We start from the raw sequence: 16,997 nt of genomic DNA, 5'->3' as shown, positions 1-16,997 counted from the left end.
GCAAAGGTGTGGCGGCTGCCGTACCTTCATACCCAATTGACGCCCCTGGTTTCTTACATTCAGAGTTTTCCTTCCTATCTAACTTCAAAACAGACCACCTTTCGCTGTGCCCACAGAACTGAGCTCTGCTCCTATTTTAATGCAAAATAAACATGACTTGACATGTTGATGAACTAATCAGAAGAACGATAACAACCCTTTTGTGTAATGAAGGGACAGCAGTCAAGAGTTGACCAACTTTGTTGCAGCTGCTAACAAGTATGACTACATTTCAGAGGTGTCTAAAGTACCGCGGTTGAATTGGTTTGATATTGGATATTGGATATTCGACAATCAAAGACATCCAATTTAACTTGTGATACATACCACTGATTTTGGTCATATTGCTTGTGATGTGTTCATGGTCATCTAGACTATATATCACAAGAGAGTAATTATTATAAAATCATATTATGGGCTGATTTAATGAGGTTCAATGATGATTTCATGAGGTTTAATGAATTCAACACCAAATGAATTCAACACCCATAAAACTTGTGATACATAACACCGATTGTTTTCAAACCACTTGTGATGTGTTCATGGTCATCCAGACTATATATTACGGAGCCCTTAAAGGGACCCAGATTATTTTTTTTTTTTATAATGAGTTTTAAGCGTGCACGTGAAACCTTTACGCACGTGCGTAAAACCTTTAAGTGAGCACGTAAAGTTGTTTACTTGCAAGCAAAGTGGTAATGTCCTTATAATGGAGTCCCAGGTTAAAATATAGCTAAGCTAAATCCTGTAATGTCATTTCCATTCATAAACAGAGCAGGGCGCAACTGGAGGGTCTCCTGTTCCAGCAAAACTCCCATCAGGTACTTGTTTTTACGCGCTCACGTAGAACAACTTTTAGGCGCTCACTTATAAGTTTTGCGAGAGCGCGTGAAACTTTTTAGTGAGTGCATAAACAACTTTACGTGCTCACTTAAAGGAGCTTGAGGCCGGATTGTGGCAGGATTTATGAAAAAAATCCGTATACATTTTAAGTTTTCTAGTAATAATGTCAGATGAAGCGTTCCAAACCCAAAAGAATGAGCCCTCTAGTGTATCTCTCCTTTGCCTTGAACAGGCTGTTGCTGCAAAATGTTCTGCAATTCGGTCCCGAATTTCCCGCGCTGTCCTGCGGATGTGACGTCATGCACGTTCTCCCCTTTCTCCCGTGCCGGCTTCACTGTTGACTGCAGTACCCCCAACGGCCGTCGTGGTGAAGGGTGGCACTAGAGAGTCTCATTTCTTAAAAGGAGCCTCATGCTCCTTTAAAGGTTTTATGCGCGCGCGTAAAGGTTTCACGCGCACGCTTAAAACTCATTATATAAAAAAAAAATAAATCCGTGTCCCTTTAGGGGCTCCGTAAGGCACTCATGGCCGAGCCTCTTTGTTTTTTTTAGGGATTGGGGCAGCTAGAATCGGAGAAACCCGTAGACTGTATAACCAATAAAAATCACCAATACATTTTTTTTTTTACCAAAATGGAATGTTTTGATTGGTCAAACAGCTAGCAGTCGGACGTCACTGTCCTTATAAACGCAGCACTGACAGCACCGACTTGTTGAACTGCTGTTCGCGAGCCAAGATGGCTGCCGAGTGAGGTCGTTGTTGCGGAGCTCCTGCACAAAAAAGTTTTAACCGGTAAAAAACGAAGAAGTTCTTATATGAACAACATTCACAACAATTGGACTAACTTCTTTGACAACTGAAGACAACCTAATGTCGAGTCGAGACAGGAAAAGGATGCAAAAAAGTAAAACCCTCACACCTGAAGCCAACCCAGGTAATGCGCTGATATCCTCGTGTCATGACTATGTCAACCCCGCACCTCCTGTGCCTGTGTCGGTCACAATGACGGAATATTTCCCCTCGCTACCCGTGACTCCATGTGAATCTCCAATAGCAAAAAAGGGTCTTTTTGAAACAGAACGTGGGCACAAGTCACAAGACAATGCCGTCATATCCACTCTCTCTAAACTCATTAACGAGCGGTCAGACGCCATTAAAAGGCTGGTGAGTGAAAACTGAAAATTGACCAAAACACTTTGAAGATAGAGGGGATGAAAAAATATGGAGCCAAATCAAGGCCAAAAGTTTTGCTAATTTGAAAATAAAATTTGAACCTGAAAATTCTTTTTTACAGTTTCAATTTTATTTTTTTCAGTATCAGATCTTTTTTTCAGTTTCAAATCTTTTTATTTCAGTTTCAAATCTTTTTTTCAGTTTCAAATCTTTTTTTTTCAGTTTCACGTCTTTTTTTTCAGTTTCACTTCTTTTTTTTCTGCTGTCACTCATGATGCCACGCCCCTCTCAGTTGATGCCACGCCCCCCACGCCACATCGGGGCCAAAAGTCTGAACCTGAAAAAAAAATTTGAATCTGAAAAAAAAAGAAGTGAAACTGAAAAAAAAAGACGTGAAACTGAAAAAAAAAGATTTGAAACTGAAAAAAAGATTTGAAACTGAAATAAAAAGATTTGAAACTGAAAAAAAGATCTGATACTGAAAAAAATAAAATTGAAACTGTAAAAAAGAATTTTCAGGTTCAAATTTTATTTTCAAATTAGCAAAACTTTTGGCCTTGATTTGGCTCCATAAAAAAAACATTGGACTTTGCGTGCAGTGAAATAAAAGACACACAGAAGAAAATTGCGAATGTCGATACTCGTCTCAAGGAAGAAGAGCGTAAAGCTGCCACCCTCCAGACACATATGTGCTAGCTGGAGTCCTACTCGAGAAGGTGGAACCTAAAGCTTTATGGCGTCGCCGAAAGCTCATCCGAAAATGTGAAGGAAAAAGCCATAGAGGCTTGCCAGAACATCCTGCCCGGAGGGAAGGATAAGCTAGCAGATGCTATCGACGTCGCACATCGGCTCGGGAAACCAGCACATAACAGCCCCAATCCAAGAGCCATCATCATCCGATTCGCTCTGAGGTCCTAGGGTTGCCACCTTTCAGAAATAGAAATAAGGGACGCCCTGATTTCAGCAGCGCAGGAGCCAAAAAAAAGCCCCAAAACTTCTAAACTGAATAAAAATGTGTTTATTTTATATGAAAAAACAAAATGCTTTGATTTAAAGTTTAAAGTGCTTTAATAGCATTGAACTTGCATGACTGTACAGACAGACAACCATACTAGTAACTGAAATATCCTCCTATGCTACGTATGTCCACATCAGCCCAGATGTAATATAGCCTACAGGTGAAGAATATGGTGTAAAAGTTAATTTATTTCAATAATTCAACTAGAATATGGTGTAAAAGTTCAATTATTTCAATAATTCAACTAGAATATGGTGTAAAAGTTAATTTATTTCAATAATTCAACTAGAATATGGTGTAAAAGTTAATTTATTTCAATAATTCAACTAGAATATGGTGTAAAAGTTAATTTATTTCAATAATTCAACTAGAATATGGTGTAAAAGTTAATTTATTTCAATAATTCAACTAGAATATGGTGTAAAAGTTAATTTATTTCAATAATTCAACTAGAATATGGTGTAAAAGTTAATTTATTTCAATAATTCAACTAGAATATGGTGTAAAAGTTAACTTATTTCAATAATTCAACTAGAATATGGTGTAAAAGTTAACTTATTTCAATAATTCAACTAGAATATGGTGTAAAAGTTAACTTATTTCAATAATTCAACTAGAATATGGTGTAAAAGTTAACTTATTTCAATAATTCAACTAGAATATGGTGTAAAAGTTAATGAAAATACGGTACAAATCGCGTCCCGTATTAGTTCAATACGGGACGCAACATTTTTTTCTCAAATAAAGGACAATTCCGTATTTTACGGGACGGGTGGCAACCCTAGGTCCTACAGAGATGCTGTATGGAAGTCTGCCAAAAATCATCCCTACATGCATGATAACAAGCTCCGCTTTGCTGAGGATCTCTCTCAACTCGTCAGGGAGGCCAGGTTGAAAATGTGGCCCATGGTGAAGAAGGCGCGCAGTGAAGGTAAACCTGCATACTACATTGGTGCACGGGCCTTCATCAACGGACAAGAAATTACCTGAGGTTAATGTGATTTAGAAACTTTACTCATCCTCTTTAAGTCCTGGATCATTATCCATACTCAGTCCCCTGGCCTGCTTGAACTGGTTTATAAATAAAGACTACATCGCAAGGAGACTTGAGTTTACTCCAACTTGTGGGAGTATTTTTTCTTTTCTTCTTATTGGGTCATTTCATTTCACAAGAAGACATTTCGTTAATAAAATAAAAAAAAAAAATAATTGATCTTAAAGGTATTGTGACATCATTTTTAACATGCTTTTAACACTATTAAAAGTCTTGGCCAACATCCCTCAAATGTGTCTAAAAGAGTGTAACAAGAAAAACTTCACTCTAGTACTCCATTCCTGGCTTTTTATTACAGTGTTTTTTTGCGCCGTGAAAAACGCTTCCTTTTCCCCCTTTCTTGTCAATCATTGCGCCGCTCCTCCTCCAAACTGCAGCCCAGCCATACGCTCACAGCGGCGTCGGAGAGTTAAGCCGGGAGCGACAGGCGAAGCATGCACGGAAAAGCAGCAGGGCGAAGCAGACAGTCCACAGCAAACAATCATAAAAATAAAGGCATGTAAATAAAGTGTCCCCTTATCTTAAGTCCAGTCAGTGGCCGCGGGTCTTCTTAGCAGTTCTCCTCCGGTGATTAGAACAAAAGAGGCTCTAAACAGCTCCGTGTTAAGCCTGATTTATGGTTCCGCGTTAAATCGACGCAGAGCCTACGCCGTAGGGTTCAGCGTACGGTGCGCGTCGCCGCGTAACCCTACGCCGTAGGCTCTGCGTCGGTGTAACGCGGAACCATAAATCAGCCTTTATGGTGCGCTGGAGAGGAGAGGAGGCAGGGAGCTGGGTGGAGGGGGCGGGGATTTAGCGGGCCGTTACGTAACGGCCCGCCACCAAACCACATGCACCGTTTTTGCATAGTTATGCGGAAAATCCCAGAAAGCACACAATACACTGAATGTTAAAAGTTTGTTGTTTTTTGGGTGTAATTGATGTCAAGACACCCAAGAAAAATGTGTTTTTCATGTCACAATACCTTTAAGAACTATATTTCAAAGCTTAGGCACATATTGGAACTTTATTTTGCTAGATTCTATTTTTTACATGACTCTTCATTAACGTTTAAAATTTGTCACCGACTATGTTGACTGTTTACGGTGCAGATAATGCTCAGCATGATAGTAGTGTGTAACTACTTGTTCGTTATATTTCATAAGTCCTTTTTGTATTCTAAAAGATTTAATTGTCTATAGTTTCCCTAAACGCCAGGGGGTTAAGAAACATCACAAAACGTAAAGCTTTATTTTTGTTTACTAAACAGCTTAATACAGACTTTTGTTTTTGTCAAGAATCTCATTCAGTTTCAAGTGATGTGAATTTTTGGAGAACCCCAATGGGGTAACGATTTATGGTTTTCTCATGGTACAGAAAGATCAGCTGGTGTGCTAACCATGAAAAATAGATACAATGGTGACATTTTGAACACAGACACAGACCCAAAAGGACACTTCATCTGTCATATTGTCAGCTATAATAAGATTATTCTGATTATTTTTAATGTGTACGGATACAACTCTAACCTAGAAAACATTCAATTATTTGCAGACATAGAGAGTAGACTTAAACATTGGTTAACCAAATTTCCAAGTTCACAAATTATAATTGGAGGAGATATTAATGTAACCTTGAATCCACTGATTGATAGATGGCCACCTGCACAAGATAATAACAGAATTACTTTCATTAAACTCTTTATGGAAAGGTACGATTTAGTAGACATATGGAGAATCAAGTTTCCAGATGTAGCAACGTTCACTTGGAGTAACAAAGATAACACAAGGCTTTCCCGCATAGACTTCTGGTTGATTTCCAAACAATTTAATGAACAAGATGTTACAGTTAACATTACTCCTTGCCTTTTAAGTGATCACAAAGCTATCTTCATCTCAATTAAACTGCTTCCCTCTGATCGATAGAATAAAGCTAAATACCGGAAATTTAACAATTCTCTTCTTAAATATGAGGACGTTAAAACAAAAATTTCACAACTGATATCTTTCTATTTTAATAAGGCGAAAATATATAATTAATTTTGTTCAAATTGGGAGCTATTTAAATACGAGTCAGCGAAATACCTGATGTATGGAAGTGATCTTGCTAAAATTAAAAAATTGGAGGAACAAGACATTATCGAAGGCATATCTTTTTTTTCTCAAACTTCGCCAGACTCATTAACAGAAGAAGCAGAAATTAAAATGTATGATTTACAAGAGAAACTTGATGCAATCTATAAAAGAAGGGCCGAAGGAGCATTTATCAGATCCCGGAAACAATGGTTGGAAAAGGGAGAACAGAACTCTGCATATTTTTTCAAACTGGAAAAATATCAGGCAAAAATCAATACCATTGATGAACTAAGAATTAATAACAGTATAACTGACGACCCAAAACTTATATCTAATTTCTGTTCTGCTTTTTACAAAAACTTATACACATCAGAGTACTCTGAAAAAGACACTCTATCATTCTTAAATTCACTACAGAACACCCCTCGACTCGATGACTCAGACAAAGATCTTTGTGATCATCCCTTATCCCAAACAGAAGTCAGTAATTGCATTGACCTTTTAAAACAGGGATATTCAATTGGCGGCCCACATGCGGCCCGCCAGGAGCTTTTATGTGGCCCCTGGTCATATTTCAAAAAAGGGGGTGTTTGTTGAAATTTTTTTTATTTATTTATTTTTTTTTTTTAATAATATTTTTATAACTGGCTACTATGGACTAAAATGGTTGTGCTCAATGCTTAATATAATATTCAGATAAGGAAATCTTGGTGGAAAGTGGTGCTTTGTCATTATGGTGTGTTTTATTAAAAGTAGGTCAATATCAATTTCATTAAGTTTGCACAATGCATGGTTTCAAAATGAACTTGCATTCAAAATAATATTTCTTTATCTGAATATTATATTTAACATTCACAATTACTAAATCTGGAGACAATTAATACATAATTCATATGTAAACTAGATATATTCAAATGTATAATACAAATGTATTATATTTACATAAGTCTTCGTCTTTGAGTGCAAAATACATTTTGAAAACCCCCACATTTTCAAATTGTGCGGCCCTCTCCATACAGTCCTTTTGCAGATGTGGCCCCCGGTCGAATCTAGTTGAATACCCCTGTTTTAAAAGATAACAAATCCCCTGGAACAGACGGTTTATCATCTGAATTTTATAAGCTCTTTTCCCAGCAGATGGCGCCATTTCTTTTACACGTATATAATGAAAGTCTATCATACAGTGCTTTACCTACAAGTATGACTCAAGGACTGATCACACTAATCCCCAAACCTCGGAAAGATCCTTTCTATATTGACAATTGGCGGCCAATCTGTCTCTTGAATAACGACTATAAAATTCTAGCCCTAATCCTTGCTAGAAGAATAAAAAAACTGCTAGATTCAATAATTGATGAAGCACAATCAGGATTTATGCCCAATAGACATATTACCAACAATATCAGACTAGTTTTAGATTTACTTGACTACTCACACTTGATTTCAGACGATAGCTTTCTACTTTTTTTAGACTTCTTTAAAGGGATTGTGACATGAAAAACACATTTTTCTTGATTTTTTGTGTTTTGTTGACATCAATTACACCCAAAAAACAACGAACTTTTAACATTCAGTGTATTGTGTGCTTTCTGGGATTTTCCGCATAACTGTGCAAAAACAGCGCATGTGGTTTGGTGGCGGGCCGTTACGTAACGGCCCGCTAAATCACCGCCCCCTCCACCCAGCTCCCTGCCTCCTCTCCTCTCCAGCGCACCATAAAGGCTGATTTATGGTTCCGCGTTACACCGACGCAGAGCCTACGGCGTAGGGTTTCGCGGCGACGCGCACCATACGCTGAACCCTACGGCGTAGCCTCTGCGTCGATTTAACGCGGAACCATAAATCAGGCTTAACACGGAGCTGTTTAGAGCCTCTTCTGTTCTAATCACCGGAGGAGAACTGCTAAGAAGACCCGCGGCCACTGACTGGACTTAAGATAAGGGGACACTTTATTTACATGCCTTTATTTTTGTGATTATTTGCTGTGGACTGTCTGCTTCGCCCTGCTGCTTTTCCGTGCATGCTTCGCCTGTCGCTTCCGGCTTAACTCTCCGACGCCGCTGTGAGCGTATGGCTGGGTTGGAGGAGGTTTGGAGGAGGAGCGGAGCAATGATTGACAGGAAAGGGGGAAAGGAAGCGTTTTTCACGGCGCAAAAAAACACTGTCATAAAAAGCCAGGAATGGAATACTAGAGTGAAGTTTTTCTTGTTACACTCTTTTAGACACATTTGAGGGATGTTGGCCAAGACTTTTAATAGTGTTAAAAGCATGTTAAAAATGATGTCACAATACCTTTAAAGCTTTCGATACTGTTGAACACGACTTCCTTTTTCATTCCCTAAAAAAGTTTGGTTTTGGAGACTTCTTTTGCAATGCAATTAAGACTCTTTACAACAATGCCAACTGTTCAGTTAAACTGAAATATGGATCATCATCAAGATTTGAAGTGAAGCGCGGTGTTCGGCAAGGATGCCCAATATCTCCCTATCTGTTTTTACTCGCTGCCCAACTTTTATGTGAACGCATTAGGTCTAGCAATCTACAAGGTATCTCTATTGCTGATAGAACCATTATAATCAGTCAGCTGGCTGATGACACGACCTTATTTCCTAAAGACAGCTCTCAAGTGCCTATAACACTTTACTAAAGCCTCTGGTCTTCGCCTAAACCTTAAAAAATGTGAATTACTAGCTATAAAAGATTGTTGTCTTGACTCAATTTCCAATATTCAAATTAAAAAATCGGTCACCTACTTGGGTATCAGCATAGAAAAAAATGAGTCCCAGAGATGTTCTAATAACTTCAATCCAATAATAGAAAAAACAAAAAAGAAGTTTAATCTATGGCTTTTACGTGACTTATTTTTAAAAGGCAGGATCCTTCTCTCAAAGGCTGAAGGAATATCTAGATGAACTTATGCTGCACTGTCTTTAGGTGTAGATAATCCTGTGTGTAAAACGATAGACAAAATATTATTTGATTTTGTTTGGAAAAACCGTACGCATTATTTGAAAAAATCTGTTTTAATGAATGAGTACAGTAAAGGTGGTCTTAATTTTTTAGATTTCACCACACTAAACTACACCTTTAAAATTAATTGGATTAGACGCTACCTCAAATGTCCAACCTCCCTGTGGAATTTCATTCCTCATTATATCTTCTCTGCAATTGGTGGTCTTAACTTTCTATTGCTCTGCACTTACAATGTGGACAAAATTCCTCTCAAACTCTCTTCATTTCATAAGCAAATGTTACTGGCTTGGTGTCTAATCTACAAGCATAATTTCTCGCCTCACACATTTTTTATCTGGAACAATTAGACAGGGTCAATTTTCACAAAATCAGAACCCCGAAGGCATTTTGCGAATATTTATAACTGACAACATTTCTAGGGGTATTAAGGGGTGCTGGATCCAAATCTGCTGTATATGAAGCTCAAAAATGTCCCAAAATTCCTCAAAATTGAGAAATCCAACATGGCCGCCACTGCCAGGCTGAAATCTATTTTTCAGTATCTCTTTTTGACTAAACAAGGTACAAACATGAATTAAAATGTACTTTTGTAAGTTTTCCTACATGGGCAATTCGATGCCATATTCAGAATTGAGATGTAATGTGAAGAAACTGCTTAGATATTGCAAAAAAAGTTGTTTTTAACTATGAATAATTACTCAGTTATTATTATTGTTATTAGGCTACTTTTACTTACTTTGTATTTTGTTTTGAGGTCAAATATACAAACAAATGTACAAAAAGTTACGAACTTGAATTAAATGTTCACAGGTTTTCACACATGGGAATTTAAACATCCTGTCCTGATTTAGATCAAGTGTCAATAATCAGCACAAGTATAGAGAAAAAGGTGGTCATTAGTGATAAAGAGGTTGTCACGTAGGAAAACTTACAAAAGTACATTTAATTCATGTTTGTACCTTGTTTAGTCAAAAAGATATACTGAAAAATAGAATTCAGCCTGGCGGCCATGTTGGATTTCTCAATTTTGAGGCATTTTGGGACATTTTTGAGCTTCATATACAGCAGATTTGGATTCAGCACCCCTTAATACCCCTAGAAATGTTGTATATTGTAAATATTCACAAAATGCCTTCAGCACTTTAAATAAGCACATTTTCAGAAATTCTGCCTAGACTAAATAGATATATTCTATATAAAAACAAGTCTATTTTTCTCAAACAGTGGTTAGATAATAATATTTTGCTTTTGAGTCAATTGTTTAATCAACATGGGCATCTCTATAATTATGTTGAATTCATTCAACATTATGGAATCCCTGTTACACCCAAGGACTTCTCTGTTGTTTTTGATGCTGTCCCCTCGGGGGTTATTTCACTTTTCAAAGATCTCAAACTAAATAACAATTTCCCTGTATTACTGAATGTAATTGAAACTACTGTTGGAAAAATGTGCTTTTCTTGGAACACTAAGAACAAAAACAATATTATTCGTAAGCATTTTCAACAAGACATCATCAGTACACCTTCTTCACTATCTTACTGGTCTTCTTTTGTTGGAAACATTAATTGGGAAAAAGTCTGGCTATTACCACAGAAGTTTTTCCTAACTAATAAAGTCAAACAGATTTCCTTTAAAATGCTACACAGATTCTATCCTACCAATCATTATTTACAGAGACTTAAGAAAGACATTGATGTGAGTTGTACTTTTTGTGGTTTTCCCAACGAAACACTGATTCATTTATTTTGGTCTTGCCTGTACACAAAAAAACTGTGGAGTAAATTGTCCCGCTTTATTGTAGATCACATCTACCCCCAATTTAATTTGTGCTGGAAAAATGTATTGTTTGGATATATTGAATTTGACAGGAATCTCAACTGTAAATTTTATTTGATCAATTTGCTCGTTATTTTAACTAAATTCTATATCCACAGATCCAAATTTTTAAATAAAAAGCCGAATTTTCCGGAGCTGTCCGTATATATCAAACAATACATATTCTCCATATCTGATTCTGTAAATAAAAAGCTGTTAAAACTTATGACCTTTGTAAGCTATATAAGATATTTGTTTAATTTTTTTTTCTTTGTCAATGACTAATTCCCTGGCGTATTTGTGACTGTATAATTGTGTAGTTTATGTTGTATACACATGTCTGATGTTGCTCTCAATTCTGTGTATACTTATGTCTTTTGCTTCAATAAAGTTGAGAGAAAAAAAAAAGAGAGTGAACTTCTTCTTCTTTGGAGTTTTACGGCAGCTTGCATCCAATTAGTTGCACTGCTGCCATCTTCTGGATCTTTCAAAAACTCACTCATCAGCCCAGTATCATACAAACATGTAAATAAACTCCGCCTCCCCCTTCCACTCGATCCCACTTCCAAAATACTTCTGACTGTTATTCCTTTCATGCCCATTTCTTGCAGCTCTGCCACTAGTTCGGTTCTTTCTCTGTGGTGCCTCCTACAGCAAATCAGTACATGCTGCACTGTCTCAGGCTCCTGACACTCAGAGCATAGCCCATCCTGATGCTTACCCATAATGTGAAGAGTACTATTAAGAGCAGTATGCCCAATTCATAACCTGGAAATAATGACATCTTCCTTTCTCCTCCCTCCTCCTCCGATGTTTACTGATTCTGTCACTTTCCCAGTTATTGAAAACAGAGAGTGAACTGAGGGTTTCACTCTCTTTAAACCCAAGCCTTCTCCAAGACTCCACCCACCCGGCATAAACCATTACAGTTTTTAAAACTTAAAGTTTTAGTTTAGTTTAGTTTAGTTTTATTTAGCACATAACATAAAAAAATAACATTACACAAATAAGTGCAGTTAAAAGAAACTGTGCAGGGAGGAGCGAGCAAGCCAGTAGGATTATGAGGAGCCCCCACCTAATAACATTTAACAAAATACTTATGAGGATACAAAATCATAAAAATAAAAATATATCATAAAAATTGCATGTAGAACATGAATGAAAATAAAATAATAAAAAAATAAAAATAAAAAAGAAGATAAAAAAATTACTGTACACATGATCATGAAAATATGAGTATTATACTGAACAAATGGCAACACAGAATATGAAGTGCAAAAGAACATTAAGAGCTTTCTTGACTACATTGTTGAATTAAATGCTCTCTTGAGCGACTTTTGAAAATGGATAGGGACCTACAATTGTTTGCAATCTGGTACCAGCTATTCCAGACTTTGACACCTCTAAACCTAAACAAAAATGGGCTTCTAGATTCCAGACATTTAGGCGGATGTAGGGCGAGGGTCTGCCGAGTTGAGTAGGAATGAAATTGAGAGTTAGTGGCAAAGTATGACCTAAAGTGCTCAGGAACATTTCCTTCTGAGGAAAATATTTTGTAAAGAAAAATGCATATTTGGTAACTATTGATGTCATAAATAGTAAGGATCTGTAGATTTTTAACTAAAGGAGCAGCAGTAGCATCCCAGACAGATCGAGATGCAAGTCTTACAAAACGGTTCTGGAGAATTAAGATTTTATGGAGAGTAGTTGTAAATGTACTCCCCCAAACAATATTGCAATATGTGTACCTTTAATCAGGATCCTCCCCTCTTTTAACAAATGAATCATTCCAACCTGTTTTTTTGTAATGTCATTTTTAGCAGTATTTATTCCCAATAACACTCAAAAAGGAACATTTAACATTTATCCGTTTTTTTGGTGTTTACTATTGTTTACTATTTTTTTCTCTCTTGTACATACTCTTTTTCTACTTTTTATATTGCTCTTTTTTATTATTTAGCTATTTATTGGTTATTTCTATTTTAAATTTTTTGTATAAACCGTTGAGCATGTGTGTGTTTGGCTGCTGCACGGCTGAATTTCTCCTCTGGGAGATCAATAAAGTCTTCTATTCTATTCTATTCTAACTTGGTTTAATCCACCTGCAATCCTCCCTGATGCAGGTGGACTCAATCAGCAGCAATCAAGGGTATTTACCCAGCTCAGTAAAACCACACTGCTCCAGGTGGCCTGTGACTGTTTGTTGGAGGTTTATTGTCTATAGGTGAGGGCTACAGTGGCCATGGGCTCCCCATGGTCCTGATCCCATAGATGGATGGATGGTTAGCAGTGGCGTCAATTCAGTGGAAGTTAAGGTATGGCAAGGTTACAAGTCACAGAACTTAACTAGAGTATCAATCAACACGTCCAGCAAATACTCATCACAGAGTCTGCTATGGAGCTTATCTGTGTGGTCAAGAAAATTGGAACTTTTTCAAATGCAGTCTCGCTCACTGCAAAAACTCAAAATCTTACCAGGAATATTTGTCTTATTTCTAGTTAAAATGTCTCATTTTTAGTCAAAAAATCTCATTACACTTAAAGAAAAGATTCATTGCCAAAAAAATAACTTGTTATTTGACCATTTTCACCTGTTTCAAGTAAATTTTCACTTGAAATAAGTAGAAAAATCTGCCAGTGGAACAAGATTTATCTTCTCCTTACAAGCAAAACAATCTTGTTCCATGGGCAGATTTTTCTACTTATTTTAAGTGAAAATCTATTTGAAACAGGTGAAAATGGTTGTTTTTGAGTCTTGTCTGAAATGTAATGAGAATTTTTTTTTTTAATAGAGAGTTTTTGCAGTGTATAATAACTAGTGAAATCGATCATGTTGTTCTTATTTGCATTTGTAGTTATTCCATAAATGTATTTAAAAAAAACAAACATTTACATTTAACCGTTGAAGCAAAGGTGTGGCGGCTGCCATACCTTGCCATACCCAATTGATGCCCCTGATGGTTAGATAGATAGATAAATCGATAGATAGACACAGGGGCGAAAATCCTGGGGGGGACAGGGGGGACAAGTCCCCCCCATTAGTAAAGCTGTCCCCCCCTAGAATAATTTTAGACAGAATTAATAATTTTGGAACAATGCAGTAGTATTTAGTAGTGATGCACCAAAATGAAAATTTGTGGCTGAAACCGAAATCGAAAATAATAATAAACAGTAAAATCTCATTACACTTAAAACAAGACTCATCACTGGAAAAAAACAATTTTTACCTGTTTCAAGTAAATTTTCACTTGAAATAAGTAGAAAAATCTGCCAGTGGAACAAGATTTATCTTCTCATTACAAGCAAAAAAATCTTGTTCCACTGGCAGATTTTTCTACTTATTTTAAGTGAAAATCTACTTGAAACAGATGAAAATTGTTGTTTTTTCCAGTGATGAGTCTTGTTTTAAGTGTAATGAGATTTTTTTTAACTAAAAATGAGACATTTTAACTAGAAATAAGACAAATATTCTTGTTAAGATGTTGGGTTTTTGCAGTGTATTATGTCAGATGTGCTGTATTATTGCACCTTCCACCTAATACCATTGTCTTGTATTGCTCTAAGAAAGGTCTTCTGCCTGTTTGCGAGATAGAGATGAAAATGTCAAAATGCTGTATTAAAGGAAGGCTAAAACTTTTATTCCTTGTCCCCCACTGGATTAATTCTCTAAAATTTTACTGTTTATTGTCCCCCCCAACTATGAAACGGGATTTTCGCCCCTGGATAGACAGATGGGTGGGTGGTTAGATGGATGGAAGGATGGATGGTTGTGTGTGGATTGATTGATTGATTGATTGATTGATTGATTGATTGATTGATGGATGAATTGATTGATGGATGGAGAGATAAACATTATTGAGGAACCTGAAGTGGCGTTCGGGGGTAATTGCGGGAACCAACCAGCAGGGGGCGGCCACGGGGCGCGCTCGGCGACGTTGCGTGATGACGTATGACGCCGCCGGCCGTCAGGAGCCCGCACGGCGGCCCTCTCATTACCAGGCCGGGAACGATCCCAGCAACATCCCAGTGGTCGGCTCTGCCCACGGAGATCCCCCGCTTCACAATCGCCATCCATCCTCCGAATTGACGGTGCTTTTTGGAAAAATATCACTTTTAATCGTCTCGGGATATTCTCCAGTTGTCGAATCTGGTGAGTGTTGAGCGCGGCGTGGCGCGGAGCGGCCGCGCTGGCCCGGGTTGTTGTGGCTTTGTTCTGGCAGCAGCCATCTTTAATCCCGGGGAAGAGAGAGAAGCTCCCGCTGCCGCCGCCGCTGCGGCTCCAGGGGCTGCTGCCCCGGCCCACTCTCACACTCAAAACTAGAGAAATGCATGAAAAATAAACATGTTAAGTGTGTGTATGTATATGTATATACACAATATATGTATATAAATAAATACACTACTGCTAAATAACTGCAGATTCCTCCATTATTTCAGCTCTTTGACCCATGTGAGCGTATATAAACACACATTTGCATGTCTTAAGAAATGCATAAAGATAATAATAATAATTACACTCAAAATCTACAAATAATAAAGGTAGTTTGATGTTTACATAGCGGTTTGGTGGTAGCCACTGAAGCTAAGCTGCATTTTCTTAATTTATTCATGTATTTATTTGTCAAAGCTGCTTTTGAAACGTCCAGTCTTTTTAATTTCTGCCTAATGTTGCCTGTTTTTGCTCATAAATGCGGCTAAACCGACTGAAATTGGCTGTTTTTCTTGTTTTTTGAGTCTCGTGTGGAAGGGGTTAGCAGTCTCGCTAGCACTTGTTTTTGGGGAAAACCAACAAAATGTTCAGAAATATTGTTTTTAATTCTAATGTTAAGGTTTTATTTAACGCGTCTTCGTCTTGTTCAGGTGTTTTTGGGAAGAAAGTGACATTTAAATGTTTGCAGAGACACTTGCATATGTGGCTGGTTTATAATTTTATTGTAATTTTCTATCACTGATACCAAGTAATTGTCTTTATCATCAAAAACCCAACAAAATATAGATAATGATGAGTGAACATGAATGTTTTCCCAGTAAAACGCCCCTGCTGAGCTTTAATTAAGTGGCCTCCTTAAGGATCCTCACTGTTTTCATTATTTAATACTTTTTTTCATTTATTTTAGGTCGTCATATTGTATTTCATAGAGAAATGCACGAAAAATAAATATGTCTACGTGTGTGTGTATATGTATATACACAATATATTTATCAGTATATAAATATATACACTACTGCTAAATAACTGCAAATTCCTCCATTATTTCAGCTCGCTGACCCACGTGATTGTATATAAACACACATTTGCATGTCTTAAGAAATGCATAAAGATAATAATAATAATAATTACACTCAAAATCTACAAATAATAAAGGTAGTTTGATGTTTACATAGTGCTTTCGTGGTAGCCACTAAAGCTAAGCTGCATTTTCTCAATTTATTCATGTATTTATTTGTCAGAGCTGCTTTTGAAAGGTCAAGTCTTTTATATTTCTGCCTAATGTTTCCTGTTTTTGCTCATAAATGCGGCTAAACCGCCTGAAATTCGCTGTTTTTCTTGTTTTTTCGTGCAGTGAAGAGTCTTGTGTGGAAGGGGTTAGCAGTCCTGCTAGCACTTGTTTTTGGGGAAAACCAACAAAATGTTCAGAAATATTGTTTTTAATTCTAATGTTAAGGTTTTATTTAACGCGTCGTGGTCAGGTGTTTTTGGGAAGAAAGTGGCATTTAAATGTTTGCAGAGACACTTGCATATGTGGCTGGTTTATAATTTTATTGTAATTTTTTATCACTGATACCAAGTAATTGTCTTTATCATCAAAAACCCAACAAAATATAGATAATGATGAGTGAACGTGAATGTTTTCCCAGTAAAACGCCCCTGCTGAGCTTTAATTAAGTGGCTTCCTCACTGTTTTCATTATTTAATACTTTTGTCATTTATTTTAGGTCGTCATATTGTTGTATTTCATAGTTTTGGTAATTGTTGGGAGCTACCTGGCTGCATACATCACCAATGCTCTTTGTCATTGCTTAT

At 37.0% G+C, this 16,997-nt stretch overlaps 1 protein-coding gene across 1 annotated transcript in view; it reads left to right on the top strand.

The window, feature by feature from the left end:
• The first annotated feature begins 14,951 nt into the window (after positions 1–14,951).
• prrc2b (proline-rich coiled-coil 2B) overlaps positions 14,952–16,997 on the top strand; it is a 77,896-nt gene continuing 75,850 nt past the window's right edge. Inside the window, exon 1 of the mRNA XM_061733655.1 lies at positions 14,952–15,122. The gene's annotated coding sequence lies outside the window, so the exon portion shown is untranslated. The remainder of the gene's footprint in view (positions 15,123–16,997) is intronic.

Source organism: Cololabis saira, chromosome 11 (genome assembly GCF_033807715.1).
Source record: "Cololabis saira isolate AMF1-May2022 chromosome 11, fColSai1.1, whole genome shotgun sequence".
Lineage (NCBI taxonomy): Eukaryota > Metazoa > Chordata > Actinopteri > Beloniformes > Belonidae > Cololabis > Cololabis saira.
This window is presented reverse-complemented; position numbering and strand designations above follow the sequence as displayed.